This window comes from Suncus etruscus, chromosome 10 (genome assembly GCF_024139225.1).
Source record: "Suncus etruscus isolate mSunEtr1 chromosome 10, mSunEtr1.pri.cur, whole genome shotgun sequence".
Classification (NCBI taxonomy): domain Eukaryota; kingdom Metazoa; phylum Chordata; class Mammalia; order Eulipotyphla; family Soricidae; genus Suncus; species Suncus etruscus.
This window is the reverse complement of record NC_064857.1, coordinates 96193076-96214021: the sequence shown is the minus strand read 5'-3', so window position 1 is coordinate 96214021 and position 20946 is coordinate 96193076. Positions and strand designations below refer to the sequence as shown.

General features: G+C 44.0%; 2 non-coding genes and 1 pseudogene across 2 annotated transcripts; all 3 read right to left on the bottom strand.

The window, feature by feature from the left end:
• Positions 1 to 14319: 14319 nt before the first annotated feature.
• On the bottom strand, positions 14320 to 18738 carry LOC126020272 (plasma membrane calcium-transporting ATPase 4-like; annotated as a pseudogene).
• Positions 18739 to 20181: 1443 nt separating this feature from the next.
• On the bottom strand, positions 20182 to 20285 carry LOC126021788 (U6 spliceosomal RNA). Its single transcript, XR_007500252.1, has one exon. It is a non-coding gene; the product is annotated as a U6 spliceosomal RNA (small nuclear RNA).
• Positions 20286 to 20370: 85 nt separating this feature from the next.
• On the bottom strand, positions 20371 to 20477 carry LOC126021433 (U6 spliceosomal RNA). The gene has a single exon (XR_007499949.1). It is a non-coding gene; the product is annotated as a U6 spliceosomal RNA (small nuclear RNA).
• Between the last annotated feature and the right edge of the window lie 469 nt (positions 20478 to 20946).

The following is a 20946-nucleotide window of genomic DNA, read 5'->3' as shown; positions in this document are numbered from 1 at the left end:
ATTTTCTGAGTGTGGAGCCAGGAGTAATTCCTGAGTGCTGCTGGGTGTGACCAAAAACCACACACACACACACACACACACACACACACACACACACACACACACACACACACATAATGGAGATCCTTCAAGAGTTGAAAGCCCAGAAGTTCACCATACCCACCCTCACCCTCCCTCCTCCAGAGCTGGGTGGGAAATGGGAAAAGCCTGGGGTCCCCTTTAAATTCCTTGTCGGGACCCACCTCACTGGCTCCCTGGGGGGTAGCCCTGAAGTTCAGGAGAGAGGAGGAAGAAGGGTGCTGGGATGACCCAAGCCCTGCACCCTTCCGAGGCCTGGTTAAAAAGGCCTTTGGCATGGCGGACGCCAGCCATTCTCCATAACAGCAGCTTTCTTTCTTTTTTTTTTTTTTTAATAATATTTTATTTAAACACCTTGATTACAAACATGACTGTGGTTGAGTTTCAGTCATGTAAAGAATACCGCCCCATCACCAGTGCCACATTCCCATCACCAATGTCCCAAATCTCCCTCCTCCCCACCCAACCCCCATCTGTACTCTAGACAGGCTTTCTATTTCCCTCATACTTTCTCATTGTTAGGATAGTTCTCAATGTAGTTATTTCTCTAACTAAGCTCATCATTCTTTGTGGTGAGCTTCATGAAGTGAGCTGAAACTCCCAGCCCTCCTCTCTTTTGTCTCTGAAAATTATTGGAAGAATGTCTTTCACTTTTCATAAAACCCATAGATGAGTGGACCTTTCTGCGTCTTTCTCTCTCTGACTTATTTTACTCAGCATAATAGATTCCATGTACATCCATGTATAGGAAAATTTCATGACTTCATCTCTCCTGACGGAGCAGCAGCTTTCTTAGGGAGGGAGTCTGTTAGTACGAAGTTGGCAAGAGATGGACCAAGAAAGGACCTTGGGCAGGCGAGTTTTAAGTGTGTCCTCTACTGTGGGATCACGGGATTTGTCTGCCTCTGTGTCAATTATCTCCCACATGGTTTCTCATTGGGTGCTAGCATAAAATAAAAAATGCAGCACCTCCAATTGGTAGGGAAACCTATGTCCCACCTTCTAGGTGTGCCGGAGGAGGAGGCGTGTCTTTCATTCCTGGAGCTGCTTCGTGCAGCTGCTAGCTGGGTGTCCTGGGGACTGGAGTTGGGGCAACGTGGGGATTTTTAAAGTCTTCTCTTTATTTAAGTGTGTTTGATTATTTTGCAGGGTGCTTTCCAGTTAAAGCCCGTCTCACTAGTGTTTGGGGTCAGAGTTTAGAAAATGGCACCCGAACAGGGATGGACTCGCCTGGGTCTTGGTGAATTGATGTCAAGCTTTTCTGCATGGGATCTACAGGTTTTTGGACTTGCGAGTTGGTCTCTTGTTGACTTGCACATAGGACCAGGAACATGGTAAATATAGACATTTAATTTGTTTGGTTTTCTTTGTTAAATTGTAAGAATTCAGAGATAGGGGCCAGAGCGATGGTGCAGCTGTAGGGCATTTGCCTTGCACACAGCTGACCCAGGGCAGACCCAGGTTTGATTCCTGGCATCCCATATAGTCCCTCAAGCCAGGAGTGATTTCTGAGCACAGAGCCAGGAGTGACCCTTGAGCATCAACGGGTCTGGCCCAAAAAACAAAAAGAACTCAGAGATAAAGAAAATGCGGGCAGAAAACTTGGAGTTAGCACAGAGAATGTCGGATGTTCTTTGAAAATACTCTGATTCATCTCAGAAAATGTCAGGTGGTTTCAGTTTTTTCTGAAAGTCAGAAAAGACTCAACCGTTTTTCCCGTTATGACACGCGGTCAAAATAGAAACCGTGAAAGGGTCCCACACCGCCACCTACTGGCGAAGGGCCCGAAAACCCTCAGTCCCAACTGCTAGCTCGGGTCAGGCAGGACCTATGCAAAACCCGCACACCTACAGGTGGGATCATCCGTTTTCACTACCAACCGCAGGTGCTGCCTTCATCAAATAACATCCGATGAGAAACCAGGTGGGAGTTGATTAACAGGAAAAATAAATCCCGTAATCCCACTCTACGTATCTGATTTCTCAAGTTTCTTTTCTTAGAAGTTAAAGTTACTAGTTAAAAGCAGTGATTTGGGCATTTGAGTATCCATATGGAAGAGAATGGCTTTGGAATAAAGGGCAGTTACTTCATGAAAGGTTAGTTTTGATTTTTAAAAATCTGCTCTTAAAATTTTTGGATCACACCCACAGCTAGCTATGCTCAGAGGTTACTCCTTGGCTCTGCACTCAGGGATTACGCTTGGCAGCTCCAAGATCCTGGGGTTTGAACCTAGGTTAGATCCGTGCAAGGCAAGCATCCTCCCTGCTGTAGGATCACATTAGCTCTGTTTCCATCTGAACTCAAGGCTAATCTTTGAGGTTCAAGATCTCATTGCCATTTGACTGTATATGAACTTTTTTTCTTTAGCAAATGGCCTGTCCCACATCTTTATTAATAGTGCTAGTGTGCACCATACCTTATCAAACTTACAGAATTAATAGTTTAACTTTCTCGAAGTTCACAGAACTCTTTGATTGTTATTTAACCTCTGAGTAATGTAAGAGTCTGCCTGCCAAGCCACCCCCTGATGACAGTTTCTTCTTTCATTAATTGGCACATGTTTGTCTGGTTTAAGGCTAGTATAAAATAGTTTGGGACTTTATAATCCTTTTTTTCTTTTTTTAATATTTTTTTATTTTTAATTATGAGAACAAAGATGCAAAGAAAGAGGACAATGTAAAGTTACAGTGGAAGGATAATCACCCATAACATAATTCTCAGAAGAAGTCCCCTTGCTGATATCTTAACTTTGAACTTTCAGCCAAAGAACAGTAAAACAAACAAAATAGAATCCATGTACAATTACTTTGTCCCTCAAGTCCCCAGATTGTAACACATTATATTTCTTAACAGCACACAAGGCAATCTAAAGCCATAAGACTTACGTAACTCCTTAAACATTAGAGGCATAGTATTTTTTACATTTCCCTGTACATGCATATTAGCTTAAGTTAACCTCAAATTTTTTTTTTTGGTTTTTTTTTTTGGGGGGGCCACACCCATTTGACGCTCAGGGGTTACTCCTGGCTATGTGCTCAGAAATCACCCCTGGCTTGGGGGGACCATGTGGGACACCGGGGGATCGAACCGCGGTCCATCCGCTTGCAAGGCAGACACCTAACCTGTAGCGCCACCTTCCCGGCCCCGTTAACCTCAAATTTTAAGTGGTTTTTTTTTAAAAGATTAGAGTCAAAGGAGCACAGTAAAAACGGTGTTAGAGTGGCAATTGTTGTTTGCATAGGCCCACCAAAATATGAGAGCCATGGAAAGGAATAACCTTGGCCTAAATACAAAGAGACCCTAATCCTGAAGTTTCCTGGCATAAGACCAACTCTAGGTTCCAGGCAAGTTAGATCGTCCAATCCAAGACATTGTCCGTAGTGCCAACACACTTTTCATACAGTCTCTGTTGTTGGTATCATGTTTCTGTATTAAAGATCCTGGAATATGCATATCCTATATAGAAGTCAGGACGTGGAGCGTCCTCTTGTTTCACCTCACCATTAAAGGGCAATGCAGGAAGCCCTGTCCTGTAAGCAGGTCGTTGTTGTTAAGTCTTTTCAGTGTTAAGGGAAGTCTCTTTTGAGCAGGTCGATGTCTGAGCAGTGGTAGGGTCTTCCGTGGTAGAGGATTGCTTCCAGGTGATGTTATAGACAAACCTGGATGTTTCGTGGATGGCTTCCCTGGTTCAGGGGTAAATGGAAAATGCCCTTTCTTCTGAGGCCTGTGCCAGGTCGTTGTGTCAATGTTCAGGGTGTAAGGTTCCTTTGCACTACAAGATTTGTGTATTCCAATCTCTATTAGATAGGATCTTATTGGTATGTATAGTATTTTCTCATTTTAATGTGCCTATGCTAAAAAGGAGCAATGCCACATGGCATTATTGGGGGACTTTATAATCCTTAATCGTTTGGCTTTGGTTTGTTGTAAGTGATCAAAGCTGAGTGAGCTCTATTTTTCAGCTTTGTAGGAGATTATATAGCAATATGATTATAATAGATTGTCTTCATTGTTTTGGAGACATAAAGACTTGCTTTTAAAGTGCAGGTAAAGGCCAGAGATAGTTCAGTGGATTAAGGCACTTTCTGCATGTGGACAAATTAGATTTGATTAGGACACCTCGTATGGTCCTCTGAGCACTGCCAGCAGTGATACATTCCTCAGCACAAAACCAGGAGTAATTCCTGAGCATTGCTGGGTGAGTTCGCTAAACAAAATAAAACAAAAAAATACAGTTAGAGGTAATACACACACACACACACACACACACAAGATTGGCATTTAGTTTTTATAATATTTCCTAATTAAAATAAATTTAAAATAGCTAACTATTAAGTATTTCTTAGTAAAAATAAAAGGTACAATTACGCGTGTTTGAATTTAATGTGCTAAAAGGCTTTTAAGAATGAAACTGCCAAAAAAAAAAAAAGAATGAAACTGTCGGGGCCGGAGAGATAGCATGGAGGTAAGGCATTTGCCTTGCATGCAGCAGGACAGTGGTTCGAATCCCAGCATCCCATATGGTCCCCTGAGCCTGCCAGGAGTGATTTCTGAGCATAGGGCCAAGAGTAACTCCTGAGCGCTGCCGTATATGATCCAAGAAACAAAACAAAACAAAACAAAACATAAGAATGAAACTGTAAATACCTAAAATAGTGTGTCTTCTCCACACCCAAGCTATTCACTATTTGGTAATCAGTCTTCGGTGATAGTTGACAACTATGATAGATAAATCTTGTTTTTCATTTTGTGCTATTTAGTTGACATTGAAGCCAGCGTGATTCAGATGCCAAGTACAATGTTGCTTACTTCCAAGAAGTTGCCATAGTATTTCCCCCTCATGTTCATAATTTATTTATCAACTTAAGAAATTTTGTTGGGGGGCCAGAGAAATAGCATGGAGGTAAGGCATTTGACTTTCATGCAGAAGGTCATTGGTTCAAATCCCGGCATCCCATATGGTCCCCCATGCCTGCCAGGAGTGATTTCTGAGCGCAGAGCCAGGAGTAACCCCTGAGCACTGCTGGGTGTGACCCAAAACCCAAAAAAATTTTGTTGTTGAGGGACCAGAGCAGAGCGTAAGGCATTTGCCTTGTGCATGCTAGCCTAGTGTGGACCCCGGTTCGATCCCCCGATGTCCCATATGGTCCCCAAGCCAGGAGCAATTTCTGAGCATAGAGCCAGGAATAACCCCTGTCACCAGGTGTGACCCAAAAAAGGCAACAAAAACCCAGAAATTTTGGTGAGTAACCTTATGACATGAGAGATCTCAGAATGAGAGGGAGCCAGGAGAATGCTGATATTATTTTTATTTCATGTGTTATTCAGGTTTGGATGAAGAACATGATGTTTTAAAGAAATGAGTGCCACAAACAGTTATCTGTGGTTTGGAAACTAGATTGATGGTGCATGAGCACCACAAGTCTTATGTATTTTGAGTAGGAGAATTACCTCTGGCTATATCAAAACTTGTTTTCTTGGGGGCTGAATTGATAGTACAATGGATAGGGCATTGGCTTTGCACACAGCTGACCCAAGTTTGATCCTCAATATTCCTGAGTCCACCAGAAGTTACATTTAAGCACATAGGTTCCTTCCTTTCTCCCTTCCTTCCTTTCTCTTCTTCCCTTCCTCCCTTCCTTTCCTTGTTTCTTCCCTCCCTTCCTTCTTCCCTCTCTTTCCTTCCTTCCTCCTCTTTTCTTCCTTTCTTCCCTCCTTCTTTTCCCTCCCTCCATTCCTCCTCTACTCTTCCCTTCTTTCCATCCCTCCCTTCTTCCCTTCATTTCGTCCCCCCTTTGTTTTGGGGTTACAGGGGTTACTCCTGACACTGCACTCACTAATTACTCCAGGAGATGCAATACAGAGGAAAGTGTTGGGACAAAGAAAATTACTTGAGGGAGAAAAAGTTAGTGGTTAGGGCCCGGAGAGATAGCACAGCCGTGTTTGTCTTGCAAACAACCGATCCAGGACCAAAGGTGGTTGGCTGGAATCCCGGTGTCCCATATGGTCCCCCGTGCCTGCCAGGAGCTATTTCTGAGCAGACAGCCAGGAGTAACTCTTGAGCATCGCCTGGTGTGGCCCAAAAACCAAAAAAAAAAAAAAAAAAAAAAATTATACCTATTGGGCCCGGAGAGATAGCACAGCGGCGTTTGCCTTGCAAGCAGCCGATCTAGGACCAAAGGTAGTTGGTTCGAATCCCGGTGTCTCATATGGTCCCCCGTGCCTGCCAGGAGCTATTTCTGAGCAGACAGCCAGGAGTAACCCCTGAGCACCGCCGGGTGTGGCCCCCCCCCCCAAAAAAAAAGTTAGTGGTTAATGCTGATTCATCTCTAGAGTTTTCACCCCCTTTTTAAATGGTTTCCTAAAATAATTTTGTTTGTTACCACTATTTAGAGCTGTTTTGAGTTCTATTTTATCTTCTGCCATCTGCAGTTTACGGGTAAGAGCAGAAATATGTGTCCTTAGGAAAGTAATGAAAGATTGCAACCTTTTGAGCATAATATCGAATAGACTTGGAATGAGCAAGCTGCTTGATTTTGCAAAAACAGATTTATGTGCACTAAATGTATGGCTACTCTTAGGGAAGAGAGGTAACAGCCAAGGTTTGTGATACTGAACGGCAAATGGCACACACAGGTGTGGTTCTTTGGCATTTCGTAAGTCAAAACAACTTAGGACATTCTTGTTTTGTTTTGTTTTTGGGGGGTCCCAACTGGCAGCGCTCAGGGGTTATTCCTGGCTCTACGCTCAGAAATCACCTCTGGCAGGCTCGGGGGACCATATGGTTGCCGGGATTCGAACCACCGTCCTTCTGCATGAAAGGTAAACGCCCTACCTCCATGCTAGCTCTCCGGCCCCAGGACATTGTTTTTTTAATCAAATAAGTACTATTTTATTGATATATAAGACAGTATAGTGAAATCAGAGCCTGACAAAGATTTCTGCTATGTGCTTGGGATAATGATATATAAGATGTTTTATAACTTCTTCCCCCACTTTCTAACCTTGTTTCAGGATTTCCCATTTCCCTTCGAAGTTCAATTATTTCTTTGTTTCTTATAAACATTTTATTTATCTTTCAGAGTATCTATCCTTGGCATTGAATCGATATTAGTAATGCTAGAAATTTCCCCAGGTTTGTTCTTTCCTTGGGTTTGGTAATCACAAATTTGTGTCCTCTGAGTTGAGTGCATGCTCAGGATGAGGCCTGACTGACTTAAGACAATTGATTTTTTTTCTCTCTGAAGAATCACTTGTTTTTATTTGTGTAATTGGAAATGAAATGGAATCATGACCTGTTGTCTCATTTGGTGTCGAGCCTGAAAATAATTGCTTGGTACTCTTTATTTCAACAATTTTTCATGCTGCAAATAATTCAAACAAGCTTTTGAATAGATGGAAGGTGCTTCCAAGTTTTCCTTCTGGAATTGATAAAGGTTTGCTCCAAATACCTAGGTTCAGGCAGCTGATTCAATCATTAGGGAGGGCAAGTAGAGTGAAATATTCTCCCTACCTTTCATATCAGTCTGTGACTTCATCCCCACCCCTCCTCAGATGCCAAGATAAGAATACTTGGTAAATAGCAGAGGAAAGGGTGATAAGACCTGGTAAGGTATGGGATGGAGTCCCCTGATTTTACTAAATGTGATCTAGTCTTGAATAAATATATCCTTTTTTTCTTTTCATTTTCTTGGTATTTGGGCCACACATCCTGCTATTCCCAGGGCTTACACCTGGTAGTTCTCTAGGGACCATGTGTAGTGCAAGGGATTGAACCAGGGTCAAAGCAAGCACCTTAATCAGTGCACTGTCTCGCAGGCCCCAAAAATATTCCCTGTATTAATGAATTTTCTATTTAATAGACAGCATCCATTCTAGATCCATCTTTCTTCTTTCTTCCTCCTCCTCCTCTTCCTCTTTCTCCTCTTCCTCCTCCTCCTCTTCTGCCACACCAGGCAGCGCTCAGGGGTTACTCCTGGCTATCTACTCAGAAATAGCTCCCGGCAGGCATGGGGGACCATATAGGACGCCGGGATTTGAACCAACCACCTTAGGTTCTGGATCAGCTGCTTGCAAGGCAACCGCTGTTGTGTTATCTCTCTCCGGCCCCTGTTCTGAGATGTTTTCTTTAAACACTATTTCTGCTTCCATATACCTGCTTTGCTTCAGACAAAATGGGAATATGGATATGTATTCGAAGCCCTGCGTGAGGAAGAGTATATAACGTGTGTGCAAAAGATGTTCTAAGCATTCTGAGTCTCTGGCTTCAGGGTTCTTCTCAGTGCTGAGCTCTAATAAACTTTCTGTACTTAGTTCTGCTTCTGGAGAGTTTATCAAGAGATGGTCTAACACAATAAATCTAAAATGATGAAAGAATGTCACACTACTAGTTAAAGGCTCTTTACACAGCACAAAAGATATACTTGTTGGAGATTCGTTTAGCAAGAACACAAAGTCGCGTACTCTTCATTTTCTCATAGTGTTGATTCCTATCTCATCTGCGTTCCTCCAATGTATGAAACCAAGGGCAGTCATTAGCTCCATTGCTTAAACTTGCATATATTTGCTACTGGAACATTATATTCAATCAGAGAAAGTTTTTTTTTTTAACATACTTGATGCTCAGAGCTGTGGCTTAGAGCTAGGGAAGTTGCTCAAGAGCTACTTGGGACCTGGTGGTGCTGGGGATAAAATCTGGGCCTCCTACTAATACATTTCATCCTGTCATATCCCTGACTTCTCAATAACAGTATGAGACAGTAGAGCTCCACAAGAATAGAAGCCTAGCCACGAACAGGGACAGTCTTTTCTTTTTTAATTTAATTACTTTATTTAAACACCGTGGTTACAAAATTGTTCATAATTGAGTTTCAGTTATAGAAAGTACACCGGTAAAAACATAAATAAAAATAAGAAAGTGGGGCCGGAGAGATAGCATGGAGGTAAGGCGTTTGCCTCTCATGCAGGAGGTCATCGGTTCGAATCCCGGCGTCCCATATATGGTCCTCCCGTGCCTGCCAGGAGCAATTTCTGAGCCTGGAGCCAGGAATAACCCCTGAGCACTGCCGGGTGTGACCCAAAAACCACAAAAAAAAAAAAAAAAAAAAAAATAAGAAAGTACACTGGTGTCCCCAGTTTCCTCCCACCCCCCACCTGTCTATGGGACAGGCATTCCCCTCCCCTTTCTCTCTGTCACTCTTATTCTTTATCTGTCTCTCACTCTGTCTGTATCTCTCTTTTACCTTTTTGACACTGTTGTTTTCACAGTGGTTAAAGAAGGGCTACCATGAATGTCACTTTATCCCCTTTCAGCACCCAGAGGAATCAGTTCCAAGTATCATTGTCATAGTGAGCTCTTCTCTACCTGCACTCGCAGATCTTTGTGGAAAGCTTACCATGAACTAACCCTCACCTCTATTATTTCTGGATGTTATCAACACCCTGTCTTTTTTTTCTAGTTTCTTTTTTTTATATATATTTTTTGATAGTTTCTTTACATTTCTTTTTTTTTATTTGAACACCTTGATTGCATACATGATTGTGTTTGGGTTTCAGTCATGTAAAGAACACCACCCATCACCAGTGCAACATTCCCATCACCAATGTCCCAAATCTCCCTCCTCCCCACCCGACCCCCACCTGTACTCTAAAAAGGCTCTCCATTTCCCTCATACATTCTCAATATTAGGACAGTTCAAAATGTAGTTATTTCTCTAACCAAACCCATCACTCTTTGTGGTGAGCTTCCTGAGGTGAGCTGGAACTTCTAGCTCTTTTCTCTTTTGTGTCTGAAAATTATTATTGCAAGAATGTCTTTTATTTACTTAAAACCCATAGATGAGTGAGACCATTTTGCGTTTTTCTCTCTCTCTCTCTGACTTATTTCACTCAGCATAATAGATTCCGTGTACATCCATGTATAGGAAAATTTCATGACTTCATCTCTCCTGACAGCTGCATAATATTCCATTGTGTATATGTACCACAGTTTCTTTAGCCATTCGTCTGTTGAAGGGCATCTGGGTTGTTTCCAGAGTCTTGCTATGGTAAATAGTGCTGCAATGAATATAGGTGTAAGGAAGGGGTTTTTGTATTGTATTTTTGTGTTCCTAGGGTATATTCCTAGGAGTGGTATAGCTGGATCGTATGGGAGCTCGATTTCCAGTTTTTGGAGGAATCTCCATATCGCTATCCATAAAGGTTGAACTAGACGGCATTCCCACCAGCAGTGGATAAGAGTTCCTTTCTCTCCACATCCCCGCCAACACTGTTTATTCTCATTCTTTGTGATGTGTGCCATTCTCTGTGGTGTGAGGTGGTATCTCGTCGTCGTTTTGATTTGCATCTCCCTGATGATTAGTGATGTGAAGCATTTTTTCATGTGTCTTTTGGCCATTTGTATTTCTTCTTTGTCAAAGTGTCTGTTCATTTCATCTCCCCATTTTTTGATGGTATTAGATGTTTTTTTCTTGTAAAGTTCTGTTAGTGCCTTGTATATTTTGGAGATTAGCCCCTTATGTGATGGGTATTGGGTGAATAGTTTCTCCCACTCAGTGGGTGGCTCTTTTATCCTGGGCACTATTTCCTTTGAGGTGCAGAAGCTTCTCAGCTTAATATATTCCCATCTGTTAATCTCTGCTTTCACTTGCTTGGAGAGTGCAGTTTCCTCCTTGAAGATGCCTGTAGTCTTAATGTCCTGGAGTGTTTTGCCTATGTGTTGTTCTATATATTTTATGGTTTTGGGTCTGATATTGAGGTCTTTTTTGTTTGTTTGTTTGTTTGTTTTTTTGTTTTTTGGGCCACACCCGGCGGTGCTCAGGGGTTACTCCTGGCTGTCTGCTCAGAAATAGCTCCTGGCAGGCACGGGGGACCATATGGGACACCGGGATTCGAACCAACCACCTTTGGTCCTGGATCGGCTGCTTGCAAGGCAAACGCCGCTGTGCTATCTCTCCGGGCCCGATATCAAGGTCTTTAATCCATTTGGATTTTACCTTCATACATGATGTTAGCTGGGGGTCTAAGTTCAATTTTTTGCAAGTGGCTATCCAGTTGTGCCAACACCACTTGTTGAAGAGGCTTTCCCTGCTCCATTTAGGATTTCCTGCTTCTTTATCAAAAATTAGGTGATTGTATGTCTGGGGAACATTTTCTGAGTATTCAAGCCTATTCCACTGATCTGAGGGCCTGTCCTTATTCCAATACCATGCTGTTTTGATAACTTGCTTTGCAGTAAAGTTTAAAGTTGGGGAAAGTAGTTCCTCCCATATTCTTTTTCCCAATGATTGCTTTAGTTATTCTAGGGTGTTTATTGTTCCAAACAAATTTCAAAAGTATCCCTATATGTCATCCCTAGAGAGTTGTTGTGTAGCCAGAAATGAAGTCTCATGGTCCAGGGATTCTAAACATGATTGCTGATACTCTGGCTTTTGTGGGGCATATTTTTGGCAATCCAGGTTTCTGGAAACCAGAAAAGGTAAGGATAGGGTTCCTGCACTCACTCCAAAAAAAGTTCTTATGATGTCAGCCCAAATGCCAGCATACATGGAGCTTTGGTGAGATTTGTGTGTCTGCAGAGAGCCATAGAGGAGTGGTGAATGTGGGCCATTGGCAAAGTGGCAATTATGGGTGATGGGTACAGTGGAAGTGACCAGCAGCAGACCTGATATTTAGACTGCCTTCTCCTCCTGAGATTGCAGATTTCAGCTGCATGGCTGGCATATAAGTTTACACAGCTTGGTTTATAATTCTTTTAAAACAGAATGAGTCGGGGCCGGGCGGTGGCGCTGGAGGTAAGGTGCCTGCCTTGCCTGCGCTAGCCTAGGACGGACCGCGGTTCAATCCCCCGGCGTCCCATATGGTCCCCCAAGAAGCCAGGAGCAACTTCTGAGCACATAGCCAGGAGTAACCCCTGAGCATCACAGGGTGTGGCCCAAAAACCAAAAAAAAAAAAAAAAAAAAAAAAAAAAAAACAGAATGAGTCTATGGAGTTGACTTGAATGCAGGCATGGCAACTATGTTTGTGCAAATGGTTTTGGCTGCCAGAGTATAAGAAATGCAAAAGGTAGGGGAGGGTGGCCGCACTCACTCCCCCCCCCCCCAATAAAAGTCTTGGTGATGTCAACCCAATTATGGAATACCTTGGAGTTTTGCTGAGATTGATGTTTCTCTAGAGAGTCATAGAGGACCGGTGAAGCAGGGTCATTGGCGAAGCTGTGATTGTGGGTGATGGGTGCAGCATGCTTGGCTTTGTCAGGGTGGAGACTTGGCTTACCCTCTTCTCCTGAGAGTGCCAGCTGTGTGGTCATTGCACCCATAATTTTTTTTTTTTTTTTTTTTGGTTTTTGGGCCACACCCAGCGGTGCTCAGGGGTTACTCCTGGCTGTCTGCTCAGAAATAGCTCCTGGCAGGCACAGGGGACCATATGGGACACCGGGATTCGAACCAACCACCTTAGGTCCTGGATCGGCTGCTTGCAAGGCAAACACGGCTGTGCTATCTCTCCGGGTCCCGCACCCATAATTTTTAGGATTTGGTTTCACACTCTTTAGAGAACTGTAGAATTAAATAATTAACGATGGTTGTGGATGGTAAAGGATGGAGGTATCTTTTCCTGCCATCCCATGCCATGTGGCTCCGCAGCCCCCATTCAGCTGGCGGGTCCCAGGTTTAGGTGAACGGTGGAATCAGACTCATCCAGAGACAGGCATCAGGAAGCATCAGCTTTATTCATACACTATTCACCACATTGTGGCCTATATCATAACCTTTCAAGCATTTGCTATTCTTAGCTAGCCCTGCATCTCAACTCCTTTCAGCCATCTTCCATTTGATCTCCATGCTGGCCAAAGACCAAAAGGCAGAGACCGAATCCCCTGGGTCAAAGGCTTTATCTACCTATTCCAAGACCCCTCCCAGGAATGGGCGGGGTCTTGCAGGTAAGGTCAAGTTGCCTAGGGAGAAAGGGTGGGGGATGAGGCTTCAGAGAACAAACTGAGTCTGTAGAGTTGACCAAATGCAGATATAGTGACTGCCTGTTACTATTTATTTACTTTTAAGACCTACCTTCATAAAGAATTTTCATCTTTTGGAGTAGATATAGTAAGATGATTTTCATTATTATTATTATTTTTTTTTTTTTTTTTTGGTTTTTGGGTCACATCCGGCAGCGCTCAGGGGTTACTCCTGGCTCTATGTTCAGAAATCGCTCCTGGCAGGCTCAGGGGACCATATAGGATGCCGGGATTCAACCACCGTTCCTCTGCATGCAAGGCAAATGCCTTACCTACATGCTATCTCTCCAGCCCCACATTATAATAATTTAAACTAAATAAAACTAAATTAAAAAAACTGGAGCTGGGGAGGTGCCACAAGAAAAAGATGCACAGAGGAGAACCTCTTCTTATAACTGGGGTAGCAAGCAGCTCTCTAGTAACTTTTTTTCTGGGGAGGGAGGACACAACTGACAGTACTGAGATTAATCCTAGTTCTGCACTCAGGAAACAATATGGAATACCTAGAATCAAATCTACGTCATCTCATGAAAGGCAAGGCAAGCATCCTATTCACTCTACAATTGCTCCAGCCCCTACAATTCTTTGGAGGTCAGTCTCCCTTGAACAAAGGTCAATCATCTTTGCTGAATCTCTCCATATTCATGCAGTCTCTTTCTCAAAGGAGGTTTTAAGTAATTTTCTTCCTCAGGAGACTTGAGCAGCTATGTGCCAAGAATTAGTAATTAGAACTTTAAAAAATAGAGACTGAGGGGCCGGAGAGATAGTATGGAGGGTAAGGCGTTTGCCTTTCATGCAGAAGGTCATCATCGGTTCAAATCCCAGCATCCCATATGGTCCCCCGAGTCTGCCAGGAGCGATTTCTGAGCATAGAGCCAGGAGTAAACCCTGAGCAATGCCGGGTGTGACCCAAAAAAAAAAAAAAAAAGACTGAGGGGGCCAGAGAGAAAGCACAGTGCTGGGCATTTACCTTGCATGTAGCCAACCCGAGATGGACCCAGGACAGACCTGGGGTGGACTTGGGTTCGATTCACAGCATCCCATATGGTCCCCTGAACCTGCCAGATTGATTTCTGTGCACAGAGCCTGGAGTAACCCCTGCGCACCACTGGGTTTGGCCCAAAAAACAAAAACAAAACAACGAAAAAGAGAATGAGATATGCAAGAAATGTTTACCCTTTATAAAGTCAAGTAGAGACATGGATAAAGTTTTAAATATCTTAGCTATCTACCCTCTGTTCTCCTAAAAGAGAGGATAGATAAGAAGGTTAGCGTTAGATAAGAAGAGGGAGAATAAACTGGAAGGGAATGGATGGGTTAGAGAGCAATCACAATCTCTCTAAGGGAGGTAGAGAGAAAAAAGAAAAGACTAAAAGAGGTCTTAAACAATTATGTAGAAAAGAAAAAGTTCTGATTTTTTTCAAGTTGCCTGCAGGGAACTTGCTTTTATTATTTTTATGTGCTTTTCAGTTCCACCCTGTGGTCTACATGGCTTGTTCCTGAGTCTTGTGTTTTGTGTTTAGTCCTTCTAAGTTGTAGTTGCAGGGCTGTCACTGCCAGGGCTGGCTGTTTTATATACCCTGCTTTATGTTTTTATAGGGTTTTTTTGGGGGTGGGGGTCACACTGGCACCACTCAGGGACTACTCCTAGCTCTATGCTTAGAAATCGCTCCTGGCAGGTTCAGGGATGCCAGGATTCAAACCATCATCCTTCCGCATGCAAGGCAAACGCCTCCATGCTATTTCTCCATCCCCTATGTTTTTATGTTTTATATGCCCTGCTTCCACCCTAGTTAAAGAAAAAAACATAAAATTTGGTTTTTCTTTATTCTTTCGGCTCCATTTTTTTCCCCTTTGAGCACACAAATCGCATTAAACATTTGCATACCCGAGCAGTTCCGTTTGGGGTATGCAAATGTTTAATGCGATTTTTTGTGATTTTTTTCTTTTTAATGCAATTTTCTATTGCCAATATTCGGTAAGCGAAATCCCTTATGCAGCCCTGCCTCACCCTGACTTTGCCTCCTGCGGCCCCCAGGTAAATTGAGTTTGAGACCCCTGGTTTAGATTCTAGAGTTTTTATTGTCATGTGCAGTAACAGTGCCATCTCTGTTTCCAGATGGTCCTCCTCTTCCTCCAGGAGCTGTGTTCTGGGCACCTCTTCATCTATGGAGAATTCGGGGTCATGAAGTTGTCTCTTGTCATGGCTCTTAGGTTTCTGAATGCTTTCATGGAGGGAACTATGGAATGCTTTCACAAAACACTTTTGATTGCCCAGAGATGAAACAGCGTCAGTAACAGAAGGTGCATAGCTCTAGGAACCTGTGTTATCTCATGGTGCTGACTCGTGGTCTGTCACTTTAGAACTCCCTTAAAAGAGGCTCCCCTCAGGAAAGTGTTAAATTATGTTGATTAATCTCAGTCTGGATTTGGTTCAGGCCCCTGAACCAGAGGATCTGGTGGTGGCAGAGCTCATCTCTACATGATGGATCTCACCAGGCCCTCAGCATCCTTGTTGATCTCCTTTGTGGTTCCATGCTGGGCCTCCTTCAGGAACTTGGCGTTTATCATGGAGATGAACTGACCCCACAGCAATTCTCCAATCCTGATGAACAAACACCAAAGTCATTGGGACAGGGTGAGTTTTGTGCAACGGAAAGGTTTGCCCTTGACAATCTGGCTGATGAATGTGCCCAGGACCACAGAACAGAAGATACAATTACAGAAGATGTCCCCAAAGTCTGTCCTCTCTCCATGGATCTTGCTGGAGTTGATCTCGTTGAAAAGCTGCATCAGCATAAAGGTGTTGAAGATGATGGTGTAGTCTGGCTGGGCAGAGGGTTGAGAGAGACCTTTCTCCCACTGTTGATGTCAAAGAACTTCTCACCGGCAAAGACCAGGCAAAAGATGACAATGAGTTGGCCCAGGATGTTCTTCGTCATAGTCTGTGAGATAAGAGGCTTGTTCCACCCATAAGGGTGGCTGGCTCTTCAACAGAGAATCTGTTGGCTCCATGGCCAGAGCCAGTGAAGCAAAAGTGTCCATGTTTAGATTCACCCACAGCAACTTCACAGCTTTAAGTGGAGAGTGCTGAGTGATGCAGGCTCCAGCAAAGGCCATGATCACAGCCACCACTTCGATGGTGAGTTGGAACTGCAGGAACTCATAGACATTTCGTTCCCACATCACGGCTTCACGATGCTGGTGAAGTTGTCATCAGTGAGGATGATGTCTGGTACCTCCTTTTCTATATCTGTGCCCATGATGCCCATAGCAAAGCTGACATCTGCTTTCTTCAGTGCTGGACCATCATTTGTGCTCGTGCCATCACCTACTACTGCTCCCCGACAGTTCTGTTAATGATGCCTTTCACTAGTGTGAGCTTGTCAGTGGGGGAAAATCTTGCCTGTACCCAAAGCTGAGGCCAGACTTTGTCCAGCTTTTCTTGCTCCACCTCGCCCTTCTCATTAGGGATGAGCTCATTAAATTCTTTGCCTTTCAAGCACAGGAACTCCTCGCCAGGATTCAGGATCCTGCACTTGGTAGCAAAGGCCCTGGCCGTGTTGATGTTGTCCCCTGTCACCATTCAAACAATGATGCCGGCTCCTTTGCATTTGGCAATGGCATCTGGTACCTCAAGGTGCACAGGGTCTTCAATGCCGACCACGGTGATGCAGGTGAGCTCCATGAGGATCTTGGACTCATTGTCCCACATGGGCTCAGCACTGAAGTCCTGGTAGGCAGTGCAAATGGTCTGCAATCCCTCGCACACCATGGGCTCGATGACAGTCCGTACCACCTCATCACAGTCTTTGTTCTTGAGGGGCCTAGCATTCCCTTTCTGATTCAGGATCTGATTACTCTTGCGGAGGATGATCTCTGAGGCGCCCTTGCTGTACATGCAGAAGGTGCCCACAGGCTTCTGGATGACAGTGCTCATAGACTTGTGCGTCAAGTTGAATGTGTAGACTTTGCAGAACTTTTGACCAGGCACCTCATTATGCAAGGCATTGTAGTTCTGCTTTAAGTCTGTAACTAGGCCCAGTAAGGCACACTCGGTCTTGTTGCCCACCTGCCATGGTAGGCCCCCCTCTTCCAGAGGCAGGATCTTGGAAGAATAGGAATTGTTGATAGTGATGCCACTGATTAGCAGCTCCCGTGTCTTGGGATTTCCCTATCCGAATGGCCAGGATAGTCAGCTTGCACTGTAGCACTGCCTTCTCCCTCTTGGGCAACTTGGCTGCCTTCTTCTCCCTCTCCTGTAGGTCAACACTCTCCTGTCTGTTGAGGGGCTGCATCTCTTGGGTCACTCCATTCTGACTTGAGTCTTTATTTTGTTGAGATTTTAATGATGCCTAGCTTTTTACCTTTCTTTCTCTCTCTTTTTTTTTTCTCTGCCTCTTCTCTCTCACTGGCCCCCAAGAAGGTAAAGATAATTTCAGTTTGGGAGTTGATACCCACAGCTGTCGCAATCATCCGGCCAGACCCTAACATGACATGCATTCCTGAAAGTGATGGGATCATTCTCCAGAGACTTCTTTTTTTTGGGGGGTGGGGTGCACATCTTTGACGCTCAGTGGCTATGTGCTCAGAAATTGCCTCTGACTTGGGGGGATCATATGGGATGCCAGGGGATCAAACTGTGGTCCATCCTACGTTAGCTCTACAAGGCTTGCTCTACATGCCTTGCCTCTAGAACCACCTCTCCAGCCCCTCCAGGGACTATTTTTTAATTTTAATAATTTTAATAAAAGCTCACATGTTTTCTTTAGTAAAGATCAGTGGTATTATCTTCTCCCCCTTTTTTACTTGGGGGGGAGCCTGAGCATCAGCCGATTTCTTATCCCTGTCCGTCACAGGCCATCCTCTGCCTCCAGATGGCCATGGGCATCTCGCCTGCCTGGTTCTCCTCCATGAATGGCCTTGAGTCTGGTCTGCCTAGTGCTAGCTAGGGGGTATGGCCAGGAGGGAGAAGGGCGCACCAGCGGTTGGCAGCGGGCCCACAGGTACTACTCTCCAGTGAGAGACCTCTCGTCAATTTTGAGGTGGTTCCCGTGGATCGGACACCGTCAGCTGGTAGCAGGTCACATTATTTAATCTGGGCAATATCACCCACCACAGTCTCAGCCAAAGGGAGTTGTATGAGGTGGCCATTTTGAATAACAGAGAATTTCTGCTCTTGCAAACCAGTAAAACTATATTAGTAGTTGCTAGGGGGTGTTGTTTTTTTCGGTTTTTGGGCCACACCCGGTGACGCTCAGGGGTTACTTCTGGCTGTGTGCTCAGAAATAGCTCCTGGCTTGGGGGATGATATGGGACGCTGGGTGATTGAACCGTGGTCCATCCTAGGCTAGTGTTGGCAAGCCTTACCCTTACTCCACCGCTCCAACCCCTTCCCACACCAATTCTAAGATCGTCTCTGTCTTTTGGGGGGGAGGGGTTAGGTTTTTCCCATATAATCTATTTCAATTCTTCATTCCTTCCACAGGGTTGGTCTTCAGCGTGGTATAGAAACTTGGGATGCCCCATAATGGGTGTTGATTTGGCAGAGGGCAATTGAAGAACGGAGCTCCATGAGCTTCTTCAAATCTTCAAGAGTCCAGCCAAAGCCCCTTTCATGGCCCTCTAGCCTCGAGTTGGCTGACATGGGAGTTTGTCATTTTGTCATTTTCTTGCTATTATCAAGCACACTTGATTAAAGAAGTGGGTTTTCCTTCTACTGATCAAGGTCTCTTGCCCTCTGGCCCTGACCTTGTTTCTTCCTATTTTTGCTTCTCTGTGGGCCCAGTTAGGAAATGGATTGACTGTATTTCATGCAATATACAGCTAGTATGTTGAAGCAGTCTCAAGTCCAGTTTCTTATTTCCCTTTATGAGACTGGCAATGGAGGAGGAAAAGAATGGGGGAACCACCAAGTGGAAGCCGGATCATGAGCCACAATGACTGGTGTCCCCCAGGTGTTGGTGGAAAGAACACAACCAGAGAGATGATGTCTGCAATCTCTGGGATGATGAGCGTGATGTCTTGAGAGCTTCCCACACCAATTCTAAGAATGTCTTGGGCTATTTTTTTTTGTCCAAATATTTGCTATGGTTCTCCAGATGTGTAGGTTTTCCTGATAGTCCTTCATCTTCAGCTTGGTATAGAAACTTGGGATGCCCCATAGTGTTTGTTGATCTGGTGGAGGGAAATTGAAAAATGGAGGTCCAAGAGCTTCTGCAAGTCCCAAATAGTGCAGCCAAAGTCCCCTTATGACCCTCCAGCCCCGAGTTGGCTGACATGGAATGGCTAGGGAAGCACATCATTTTCTTGCTGTTGTATCAAGCCCATTTGATCAAAGAGGTGGGTTTTCCTTCAACTGATCAAGGTCCCTTGCCCCTCTGGCAGTTTAACCAGTATCGATCTATCATTATTTTTTGGGAGGGAAGAGTCACACCTGGTGACACTCGGGTTAATTCTGGCTATGGGCTCAGAAATCACTCCTGGCTTATCGCTCCTGGCAGGCTTGGGGGACAAAATGGGATTCCAGGATTCAAACTACTGTCCTTCTGCATGCAAGGCAAATGCCCTACCTCCATGCCATCTCTCCGGCTCAGTTTGCTTATTTTTCTAATGCTGACTAATATTTTATTGAACAGACATGCAGTAGTTTATTCACTTGTTTGTTTTCAAATTCTGGCATTTAGGAATAAAGCTGTGATAAACATTTGTGTGTATTTTTTGTGTGGGCATAAGCTTTCAACTGCTTTAGGTAATTATCAAAATGCATAATTACTTGATCTTATGGATGGAAAAAATATAAAGAACTCCTATTTTACGAAAATCATAATGTTTTTAAAAGGTTTTAGATTACCTGCAGTATTGTTTAGATTTTATGTCTTCTTTGACTTTTTTTTTTTTTTTTTGGTTTTTGGGCCACACCCGTTTGACGCTCAGGGGTTACTCCTGGCTATGTGCTCAGAAATCGCCCCTGGCTTGGGGGGACCATATGGGACGCCGGGGGATCGAACCGCAGTCCGTTCTTGGCTAGCGCTTGTAAGGCAGACACCTTACCTCTAGCGCCACCTTCCCGGCCCCTTCTTTGACTTTTTAAAACCTGGAACACTTCACTAATTTGCTTGTCATCCTTGCTCAGTCATCAGGCTAATATCTTTGGATCATTACAATTTTAGTAAATGTGCTGCTGAAGGGAACAATGTCAAAAACATGATCCCCATTCTTTGTTTTGTTTTATTTTTTTAAATTCTTTTCACTATAGAATTTTTTTCTTTCTTTTTTTTTAAATATGGAATGCTTCACGAATTTGCGTGTCATCCTTGCGCAGGGGCCATGCTAATCTTCTCTGTATCGTTCCAATTTTAGTATATGTGCTGCCGAAGCGAGCACTCACTATACAATTTTTTCACTGAGAAATTTTTACTTGGAGATAGTTATACATTCACATGTACAATTTATTGTAAATGATATAGTATTGCATAATATATACCCAATGGTAAACAAAACAATATAAATATATAATGCTTCCACAAACTTCAGTCCCCCTCACATTTACTATTATTAATATTATTGGTTTTGGGGCCACACCAGGCAACGCTCAGGGGTTGCTCGGCTTTGTGCTCAGAAATCACTCCTGGCAGTGCTCAGGGGACCATATGGGACGCTGAGAATCGTATCCGGATTGGCCACATGCAGGGCAAACACACTACCTGCTATGATATCACTCCAACCCTTTACTTTTGGAGGGGCGGGGTTTGGGTCACAACCAGCAGTGCTCTAAGCTCAGAAATCGCTCCAGGCAAGTTCGGGAGACCAGATGGGATGCCAGGATTTGAACCACGTCTTTCTGCATGCTAGG